This window comes from Lethenteron reissneri, chromosome 6 (assembly GCF_015708825.2).
Source record: "Lethenteron reissneri isolate LAM-NWPU_2019-01 chromosome 6, ASM1570882v1, whole genome shotgun sequence".
Classification (NCBI taxonomy): Eukaryota; Metazoa; Chordata; class Hyperoartia; order Petromyzontiformes; family Petromyzontidae; genus Lethenteron; species Lethenteron reissneri.
Window position 1 is genome coordinate 7,676,293 of NC_083784.1, and position 10,555 is coordinate 7,686,847.

At 47.5% G+C, this 10,555-nt stretch overlaps 1 protein-coding gene across 1 annotated transcript in view; it reads right to left on the reverse strand.

Moving 5' to 3' along the window:
* LANCL3 (LanC like family member 3) overlaps positions 1-2,106 on the reverse strand; it is a 30,395-nt gene extending 28,289 nt beyond the window's left edge. The window contains exon 1 of the mRNA XM_061571298.1: positions 2,051-2,106. The gene's annotated coding sequence lies outside the window, so the exon portion shown is untranslated. The remainder of the gene's footprint in view (positions 1-2,050) is intronic.
* Between the last annotated feature and the right edge of the window lie 8,449 nt (positions 2,107-10,555).

Genomic DNA, 10,555 nt, shown 5'->3' on the forward strand with positions numbered 1-10,555 from the left:
ACCCAGCCCCACCCTCCCCACCCAGCCCCTCCCCATCCTTCCCTCCCCACCCAGCCCCTCCCTCCCCACCCAGCCCCTCCCTGCACGACGGACGGTCGGACACAATAATCCCCTGTGGGCTGGTGTAACCAGGAGGTTACTACCAGTATGGCCCTGCTGCACTGCCACTACACCCAGCACAACTTGCCTACCTACATGTCAAAATGGGATGTACCCCCCCCCCCCCTCCTTAAATCGTGCAGCCCGGCTACACACTTTGCAGGCACCTGATCATGCACACCAGCCTGTTGCAACCCGTCCCTGCACATCTGTTGCATCGCGCAAGCACTGCTGCATCTGTGGTAGCCTGCTGCACATGATGCACACTGCACATTTGCCAAACCTGCCGCACGCCTGGCTGCACGAACAGACGACGTACCAATCATTGCTGGAGGCTATTGCTCTTTGCGGAATTGCGTAACCTCGCACACTCGCCGCACTTCTGTTACACGTCGCTGCACGTCCTTCTTAGAGTTCGCTAACCTGCTGCACTCCTGCTGCACAGTCGTTGCGAGTTGCAGCACCCAGGGCCACGAGGTTCCGGCTCTGTGTAATCGCGTGAAGAACAGAAAGAGACTAAGCCGATAAGGCAGCCTGGTACAGTCCCAGAGCCAGATGGGCTTTCACTCTGGGACACGTCAAAGCCATAACAGCCCTCTCTCCCTCCCTCTCTCTCGCAATGCTTCAACAACAATATCCTCCGGTGTGAGCAGAACCAGTGGTGGGGAATCCCACATTTCCATGGCAGGCACGTGGGATTTCCACGAGGCACTAATATGATAAGGCGCTGCAAGTTCTGTCCTCATTGGGCGACGATTCGCATTGCACAGAGTAACAATACTAATGAATTTCGATTTAAAGCTTTCGTGACTGCAGGGATTCATCTTCTTGGTTCTTTCGGTAAAGTCACGTAGATGGGAAGTAATAAAATAATAAAACATAAAACATAATAAAATAATTCTCACGACGTTTCGGCCACAACGCAAGCAGCCGTCCTCACCTGAGGACGGCTGCTTGCCTGAGGACGGCTGCTTGCGTTGTGGCCGAAACGTCGTGAGAATTATTTTATTATGTTTTCTTTTTATTATTTTATTACTTCCCTTCTACGTGACTTTACCGAAAGAACCAAGAAGATGAATACTCGTGATCTATCACGAGTATTGTTACGCTGTGGCTATGGTCGAGGCAATGCAATAATAATACATCACAATGTATGCATCTCTGTTTCAAACAAAGACAAAGATCCCCCGTATAGCCTTAACAGACTGTAGGGGCAAGTGCTGCTAGCGAGCACCTATGAAGGCCGGAACGGTACACGAGGGGGTGAGTGGCCAGCACCACGCCCGACCGCCTTTGTCTCCCCAGTGACGATGTTTACACACCGCACCAGGTTAATGAGAATTGAAATCTTGTTGCCGGGTTTGCAGATCAGTGCTAACCACTGGGCTAACGCTCCCCCCACACACACACGCAGGCACGCTGTTGCTATTGTTGTTGCTGTTGACAACGGTGTGTGTGTGTCTGCGTCAAGACGGACGATACTGTCATTACACGTGGGAGAGTAATGCATTTATTCATTGACATTCATTTTTCATTCACTCCATTTCCATCCGTGTGTTCATTGATATTCATTCACTGACGGTAATTCAGTATTAAATTATCGCCACTTGTGGATTCAGTGTCGATCACAACCATGTATTCACTGACGTAACTATCCACTGATACCCATTGATTAACAGCCAATCGATGTGTAAACATGTTCTAATAGTTCCCAATCATTCAATGAAAGTAATTCGTTCATTAATTAATTCACATATTAACGAGCATGCATTCATCAAACTACAATAGTGTATTAAAATGCGTTGACTCTCGATGGATGAATTAATTCATGCATTGACATTCACTGAACACATTCATTGACAGTCACCGACACGCATTCAATCAGTCACTCGATTATCAATTGGCTGTGAGTGAGCGAGCGAGCGAGCGACATCAACTGCCCCGTTCTTACCTGGGAGAGAGCGCAGCGGTCGAGTGAGAGCCTGGGCTCACGGGTGACGAGGCTCAGCCTGGCTCATCAGCCTGGCTCAGCCTGGCTCAGCCAACCACGCGACCAACCCAGGCAGGGGTGGTCCTCACGCATCAAATATCCCATCCCCTACCTCTTCCCCTCCCCTCCGTATAGCCCTTAATCGACTGTTGGGGATGCAAATGCTGTTAGAGAGCGCATATTAGGGGCCGGCACGGCACACAAAAGGGGGGTGGGTGGCCAACACAACTCCCGGCCGTCTTTGTATCCCCAGGGATGATGTTTTCATGGAAGGCTGAGTTGATCGTAGGAAAGGCTCAGCACTGGTTCAGATAAATAATCGTCAGTGGTGTTGGCCGTGAGTAGGATGCGAATTTGGGATGCCCGGTTTTTATTGTTTAAGAGTATTTGGCTGCTAGACATTTCCACATGAGCCACTTTGTTGAGCTATCATTTGTGGCAAGGTCGCTTCTGAAAAAGAGCGGCTTTACCTGGTACAATAAAACATAGTCTCGTATAGTTTTGTAATATAGGAATAGATTGTACCCTTTCTGGCAATAAAACAGTTGTGTTAAGATGTTCAAACACCAAATGGAACGCTTTTGCAAGGAATCATGTCTGCATTTACCACATGCAAAAAAAAACATGCTTTGGTAATGTGTGCATTGTGTTTGAAACTGATTGGTCTACACCAGACAGCCTTCTTTAGGGCCTAGTCTCAACCGGTCTTAAACCAGAGAACGCCAAAAGGCGATTTTATTTCCAAAAAAGGTAAACCTTATTGTTATATCTTGATTTGAAGCTTCGTGACTGCAGGAATCCACCATACTCTTTGGTTCTTTCGGTAAAGTCACGTAGGTATAAAATAAATCACGACGTTTCGGGCGCAGCACAAGCGTCCGTCATCAGGTGGTGGACGCTTGTGTTGCGTGACTTTACCAAAAGAACCAACGAGTACCTATTCTTGGTGAGATGTTAACTACCTCGCCTGGCATACAGGAGCTCGTGGGTTCGATCCCGACCCTGACGCCTGCTGTACAGTTTAGAGTTTGCATGTTTTCCCTGCGGTCACGTGGATTTTGCTCCAGGTCCTCCGGTTTTTCCCTCCACATTTAGAAACATCCGCTGGGAGTATTTGGCTGCTATAAATGTCCACGTGATAAGCCGCTTCGTTGAGCTGTCATTTGTGGCCAGGTCGCTTCTGAAAAAAGAGCTGTATAGCTCAGTGGGCCATACCAGGTAAGTAAGTAATAAAATAGATTGGCTGGGTGGTTAAGGGGTTGGTTGGCCATGACTCTCAGAGGCTCGTAGACATTCACAATGGTCAGCTTTCCCACTCTAATTGTGATGGAAAACGGTGTGCTGTCTTTTGGCAGCATTTCTTCAGCTTTGGTAGTTAGGTTGGCCTGGACGCATGAGGCCATACCACCTTGCGTATGGCATCGGCAGGCTACCATGTGGAATCCGTGGAATTCTTGAACTTTTTTCCGGCATGCGTTAGGGTTCGGATAGGCGGGTTTCTTGGAAGGTAAGAACATCGATCTTTTGCATTCTAGGTATTTTTTTTACATAGACCTCACATTTTGCTCTGGATAAGCCTTCAAAATTGCGGTGATAAATACTGAGTGCTAGGAACCGATTATCTTGGTGGGTTGGTCCTGGAAAGGACCTTTGGTTCATACGTTTTGGGCTTTCGTGCTTTCAGACCGGGAGGGTGATTACTGTTGAACTGCCAAGATCTCAGCAAAGGAGCACACCCAGGGAGACCACTTCATCATGTGTACAGCTGGCATCCGGATGTAAATGTACCCATTGCTATATTGCGATGCGCTGGTCAGGCAGGTAGATGGCGACCTCGCAGCACGACGGGGTTTGCAGGGATGTGCGTGGTCCATCAACCCTCGTCTCCACGTGTGCCGGACGACCAGGCGTGCGCCACCAGGAGGGAGACGCGTGCTGGGAAACTGCATGGAGATGACAACAAAAGGAACGCACGGATTACACAGCGCACGCAGGCCTGATGACACGAGCCAAACTCCTCCATAAGAGGGGTTTTTGTTTTGGGTTAGATCGCGTAAATATATAAAAGTGTCGTTAAACCGGCCACTGCCCGACACAGCCAACTAGTAAGGGTTGTCACGTAAACAGAACGTGGCCAATTCGTCACTAGTACAGCACTAGTGTGTAGTGTAGTGTATAGTAGTGTAGTGTGTAGTGTAGTGTATAGTAGTGTAGTGCATAGTAGTGTATAGTGTAGTGTATAGTAGTGTAGTAGTATAGTAGTGTAGTGTATAGTGTAGTGTATAGTAGTATAGTAGTGTATAGTGTAGTGTATAGTGTAGTGTACTAGTACAGCACCACACCGGTGTGTTGCAGAGCCAAGCCACAGCATTTACAATCTGAGTACGACGTTTCGCCAGTAATTACAACTAGCTTCATGTGCTGACCAAACTTCTGCGGTCATTGTTTAAATGCATGCCTATACAGGTCACCATACTTCAATAGGGGTTGCCGTTGGTAGGGCAATTTTAATACACACAATGGACAGAAAGGACATGATCAAAGGGTCCGCATAATGCGCATGCATAATGTGCGTCGATTCAAGAGCGCAAAAGTGTGGTCACCACATCTACGCCTCTATATAAGGAACGAAACAGGTGGACTTCTCCACAAATCTGTCTGTCGCCTGATGAAGCTAGTTGTAATTACTGGCGAAACGTCGTACTCAGATTATAAATGTTGTGGGCTTGGCTCTCCAACACACCGGTTAGTGCTGTACTAGTGACGAATTGGCACGTTCTGTTTACGTGACAACCTTTACTAGTTGGATGTGTCGGGTAGTGGCACATTGATATATTTACGCAATCTAACTCAAAAAAACTCTATTATGGATGATATTGGTCGTGTTAAACGAGACAAACTGTTAACAAAAAAAAGTGAGTGTGCTTGGACAGGAACACACCACGAGCAAGGATGATAACCGGTGGTCGAGAATAATAACCGAGTTGCAGACAAAGGATGGAACGTGCCCAAGAGGAAATAAAATTGAACAAACTAATGTGTTTATCTTCTTCAGGAAAACACCCACGTCTTTCACTCCCCAGGAAATGTACGCAGTGAAATCTCCGTGCAGTGAAATCTCCATGCAGTAAAATCTCCGTGCAGTGAAATCTCCGTGCAGTGAAATCTCCGTGCAGTGAAATCTCCGTGCAGTGAAATCTCCGTACAGCGTAATTTCCGTGCAGTGAAATCTCCGTGCAGTGAAATCTCCGTGCATTGAAATCTCCGTGCAGTGAAATCTCCGTGCAGTGAAATCTCCGTGCAGTGAAATCTCCGTGCAGTGAAATCTCCGTGCAGTGAAATCTCCGTGCAGTGAAATCTCCGTGCAGTGAAATCTCCGTGCAGTGAAATCTCCGTGCAGTGAAATCTCCGTGCAGTGAAATCTCCGTGCAGTGAAATCTCCGTGCAGTGAAATCTCCGTGCAGTGAAATCTCCGTGCAGTGAAATCTCCGTGCAGTAAAATCTCCGTGCAGCGTTATTTCCGTGCAGTGAAATCTCCGTGCAGTGAAATCTCCGTGCAGTGAAATCTCCGTGCAGTGAAATCTCCGTGCAGTGAAATCTCCGTGCAGTGAAATCTCCGTGCAGTGAAATCTCCATGCAGCGAAATCTCCGTGCAGTGAAATCTCCGTGCAGTGAAATCTCCGTGCAGTGAAATCTCCGTGCAGTGAAATCTCTGTGCAGTGAAATCTCCGTGCAGTGAAATCTCCGTGCAGCGTAATTTCCGTGCAGTGAAATCTCCGTGCAGTGAAATCTCCGTGCATTGAAATCTCCGTGCAGTGAAATCTCCGTGCAGTGAAATCTCCGTGCAGCGTAATCTCCATGCAGCAAAATCTCAGTGCAGTGAAATCTCCGTGCAGTGAAATCTCCGTGCAGTGAAATCTCCGTGCAGTGAAATCTCTGTGCAGCGTAATTTCCGTGCAGTGAAATCTCCGTGCAGCGTAATCTCTGTGCAGCAAAATCTCAGTGCAGTGAAATCTCCGTGCAGTGAAATCTCCGTGCAGTGAAATCTCCATGCAGTGAAATCTCCGTGCAGTGAAATCTCCGTGCAGTGAAATCTCTGTGCAGTGAAATCTCCGTGCAGTGAAATCTCTGTGCAGCGAAATCTCCGTGCAGTGAAATCTCCGTGCAGTGAAATCTCCGTGCAGCGAAATCTCCGTGCAGTGAAATCTCCGTGCAGTGAAATCTCCGTGCAGTGAAATCTCCGTGCAGCGAAATCTCCGTGCAGTGAAATCTCCGTGCAGTGAAATCTCCGTGCAGTGAAATCTCAGTGCAGCGTAATTTCCGTGCAGTGAAATCTCCGTGCAGTGAAATCTCCGTGCAGTGAAATCTCCGTGCAGTGAAATCTCCGTGCAGCGAAATCTCCATGCAGTGAAATCTCTGTGCAGAGAAATCTCCGTGCAGCGAAATCTCCGTGCAGCGAAATCTCCATGCAGTGAAATCTCCGTGCAGCGAAATCTCCATGCAGTGAAATCTCTGTGCAGCGAAATCGCCATGCAGCGAAATCTCCGTGCAGCGAAATCGCCGTGCAGCGAAATCTCTGTGCAGTGAAATCTCCGTGCAGCGTAATCTCCGTGCAGCGAAATCTCCGTGCAGTGAAATCTCCGTGCAGTGAAATCACTGTGCAGCGAAATCTCCGTGCAGCGAAATCTCCGTGCGGTGAAATCTCCGTGCAGCGAAATCTCGTGCAGCGAAATCTCCGTGCAGTGAAATCTCTGTGCAGTGAAATCTCTGTGCAGCGAAATCTCTGTGCAGCGAAATCTCTGTGCAGTGAAATCTCCGTGCAGCGAAATCTCCATGCAGTGAACTCTCTGTGCAGCGAAATCTCCGTGCAGCGAAATCTCTGTGCAGCGAAATCGCCGTGCAGCGAAATCTCCGTGCAGCGAAATCTCCGTGCAGCGAAATCTCCGTGCAGCGAAATCTCTGTGCAGTGAAATCTCTGTGCAGTGAAATCTCTGTGCAGCGAAATCTCCGTGCAGTGAAATCTCTGTGCAGTGAAATCTCCGTGCAGCGAAATCTCCATGCAGCGAAATCTCTGTGCAGTGAAATCTCCGTGCAGCGAAATCTCCATGCAGTGAAATCTCTGTGCAGCGAAATCTCCGTGCAGCGAAATCTCTGTGCAGCGAAATCGCCGTGCAGCGAAATCTCTGTGCAGCGAAATCGCCGTGCAGCGAAATCTCTGTGCAGCAAAATCTCCGTGCAGTGAAATCTCCGTGCAGCGAAATCTCTGTGCAGTGAAATCTCCGTGCAATGAAATCTCTGTGCAGCGAAATCGCTGTGCAGCGAAATCTGTGCAGCGTAATCCCCGTGCCGTGAAATCTCCGTGCAGTGAAATCTCCGTGCAGCGAAATCTCCGTGCAACGAAATCTCTGTGCAGCGAAATCTCCGTGCAGCGAAATCTCCGTGCAGCGAAATCTCCGTGCAGCGTAATCTCTGTGCAGCGAAATCTCTGTGCAGTGAAATCTCCGTGCAGTGAAATCTCCGTGCAGTGAAATCTCCGTGCAGTGAAATCACCGTGCAGCGAAATCTCCGTGCAGCGAAATCTCTGTGCAGCGTACGGATAGGGACCCGAACACGATCTTGGATTATCGTGAACATAATCTAAAGTGACAACAAACATAAACAAAAATAACAGAAAACCCCGCGTGTTACCGCTCACGGTGGCTGTCAGCTGATCTTAACGTCTCAGCCACAATGAGAAATGAGATGTGTAAGTTTAGAAAAATAACATAAAAAATAATCAATCGTGACGTTTCGATCGCAACACAAGAGGTCGTCCTCAGGCGGAAAAAATAATCCAGCAGTGGAACTGCTGAACCAGGAAGAACACAGCGAGAGAGCAGTTACAACAAGAGGTTATATACGTGGCGAAGGGCAAGCAGGCGGGGTCTGAGCTGGAAAGGAGTCCCATCCCCGCACGCAAGCACGTCAGTTGTGTTAATGGGGGCGATTAGGGAGAGAGACATTAGGGAGAGAGATTAGCATGAAATTAGCTTCCGTTGCAGCATAAGAGTATCGTCCCCGCATATGCGCACAACAGCAGTGTTAATGGGAGATTAGCACCGTGTTGATGGGAGAGATTAGCTCGACAAACACACAGACATATTCTGAAAAATGTATCACTGAAACTGTTTTTGGATGCTGTCCGGTATATTCGTCAGGCCCTGACGAGTACAGTACTTTTTTTTTAATGTGTCAATTAATTTGAAGTCCTCAACACAAGCCACGTTGTCCAGCTCTTCCCTGGACCGCTGTTCTCCGTCCTCCCGTGAAGACATTGTATTTTTTGTCATTATTAGCTGTTATAACAATCTGACCCGACCCTTCCTGGACATCTGTGTGTGGGGGGGGGGGGGGGGGGGGAGAGCTTCATAGCTCATCGAATTCCTCCAGTATAAATAAATATCGATTTAAAGCTTTCGTGACTTACAGGGATTCATCTTCTTGGTTCTTTCGGTAAAGTCACGTAGAAGGAAAATAATAAAATAATAAATATTAAACATAATAAAATAATTCTCACGACGTTTCGGCCACAACGCAAGCAGCCGTCCTCGGGTGAAGAATGAAACACCACCAAGCTTGGAGCGTATATTTAAGCTGAGTTGGACGGGGAAGAAGAGCGCCTTGACAAAATAATTTGCATATCAAGAGGAATTTAACATATTTATGGGAAATGCGTAGGAAGTGGGCGGGGGGTTTCAAAGTCATATTATGCCCGTGCATTATGCAGGATTAGCAGCATCAAAGGGAGGGGATGGGGGTAGCATTAGCAAAGGGAAGGAATGTTAATAGTATGTATGTATTAATAGTATGTATATATAAATAAATATTCAGATTTTGGCGCATTGCTCCACGAAGCGTGCGGAGAAAGTATGACCACAACGCTTGTGCCATCCACCAATCCTTGTGTCGTCCACAGCACAGGATCACATGCCACGTGCACAGGTCACCACCGAGCGAATACTGGATTGTTGTGCATACGTTGCGAGAACATTTCAAGTTTCAAGTTATTTTTTTAGGTATAGCCCTGTGAGCCATTCGGCTCTTGAATCGGGTGCAACCGCAACAAACAAAAAAAACAAAAACATGAACAAAAAACATCTTGAAGTGAATATGTGACTGAGTGCAAACAGAAAATCCAAGAAAAGACCGCAAAATATTGCAGAAAAAAACACCGTACACCAACGCTGTGTGCAAAAATCCCAGTGGGATGCAAGTCAAAAGCCACTCCACAACAGCAGGAGTATCAATTGTAAATCCACTGCTGGATGATGACCGACTTCCTACTCCGCCCGGGTCGTGGGCGTTAATTGTCCAATACTTTCGCCACGCTGGTTTAGAGCGTGTTGGTGAAGACGGAAAGCATAGGAGTATAGGGGCCGTCCATAAATGACGTCACGCGATTTTTGACGATTTTTGACCCCCCCCCCCCTCGTCAATAGGGCGTCACAAAATGTCAGACCCCTCTTCAAATATGACGTCACAAAGCTCTGCCCCCCCCCCCCCCAAAATAAAACATGCTTCTAATCCAGGGGCGATTTCTTCATTAGGGCGATTGGGCGACGCACCACCAATGTCATTGAACCACAGAGTCACGCTAGCCGTCACTGTGCCTCTGGATATAGTCCAATCAGTGTCATGTCACGTTCTAGTGGAGTACCGCCTCTTTTTGGGCGATTTCCCTCCGGCTGAGAATCGCCCCGAGTGGTCCCATAGACTTACATTCAAAGATGTTTTTTTCGAACGGCGGGCGCTGCAATGCATTCTCTATGGCTTCCGGGAGGGCTCGCCCTAACGTGCTTACGTCATCATACGTAAGCACGTTTCATCCAACAAAATTATTTGTCGCCACCTAGTGGAATCTTTAATAAAAGAAACATGAGTGGATTGTATTAATAGTGAGTATAGAAACAAACAAGATGTATTGTAAGAGTCACTTTATTTTTCATTAATATTAAAGAAGTGAAGTTGCCTTTACATGCTTAAGCTGTTAATTTATCCATTGCATGGGTGGACCTTATCCTTATCAATCATCCAGACATTTGCCCCCCCTGAGAGATTTTGCAGGAGCCGCCACTGCTTTTTAATAAATGGTTTCTCCTACAACATCAGAGTGCAGCGCCACATTAAATACGCACTACAATGACAATAGTTTAAAGCGATTTGAAGCATGTTTTATTTTGGGGGGGGGGGCAGAGCTTTGTGACGTCATATTTGAGGGGGGGGTCTGACTTTTTGTGACGCCGTGTGACGTCATTTATGGACGGCCCCTATGTATGTACTACATGTTGAACTTCTTTCGTACCGTACATAGCCACACGTGGCTAATCGGAGTTGCGGGGCGGGAAGAACACCGATCTAAAGAAATTAGCTTTAAAACCTTGACGATTTAAAAGTGCACATCTACCAATGGCTTCCTACTATCACAAG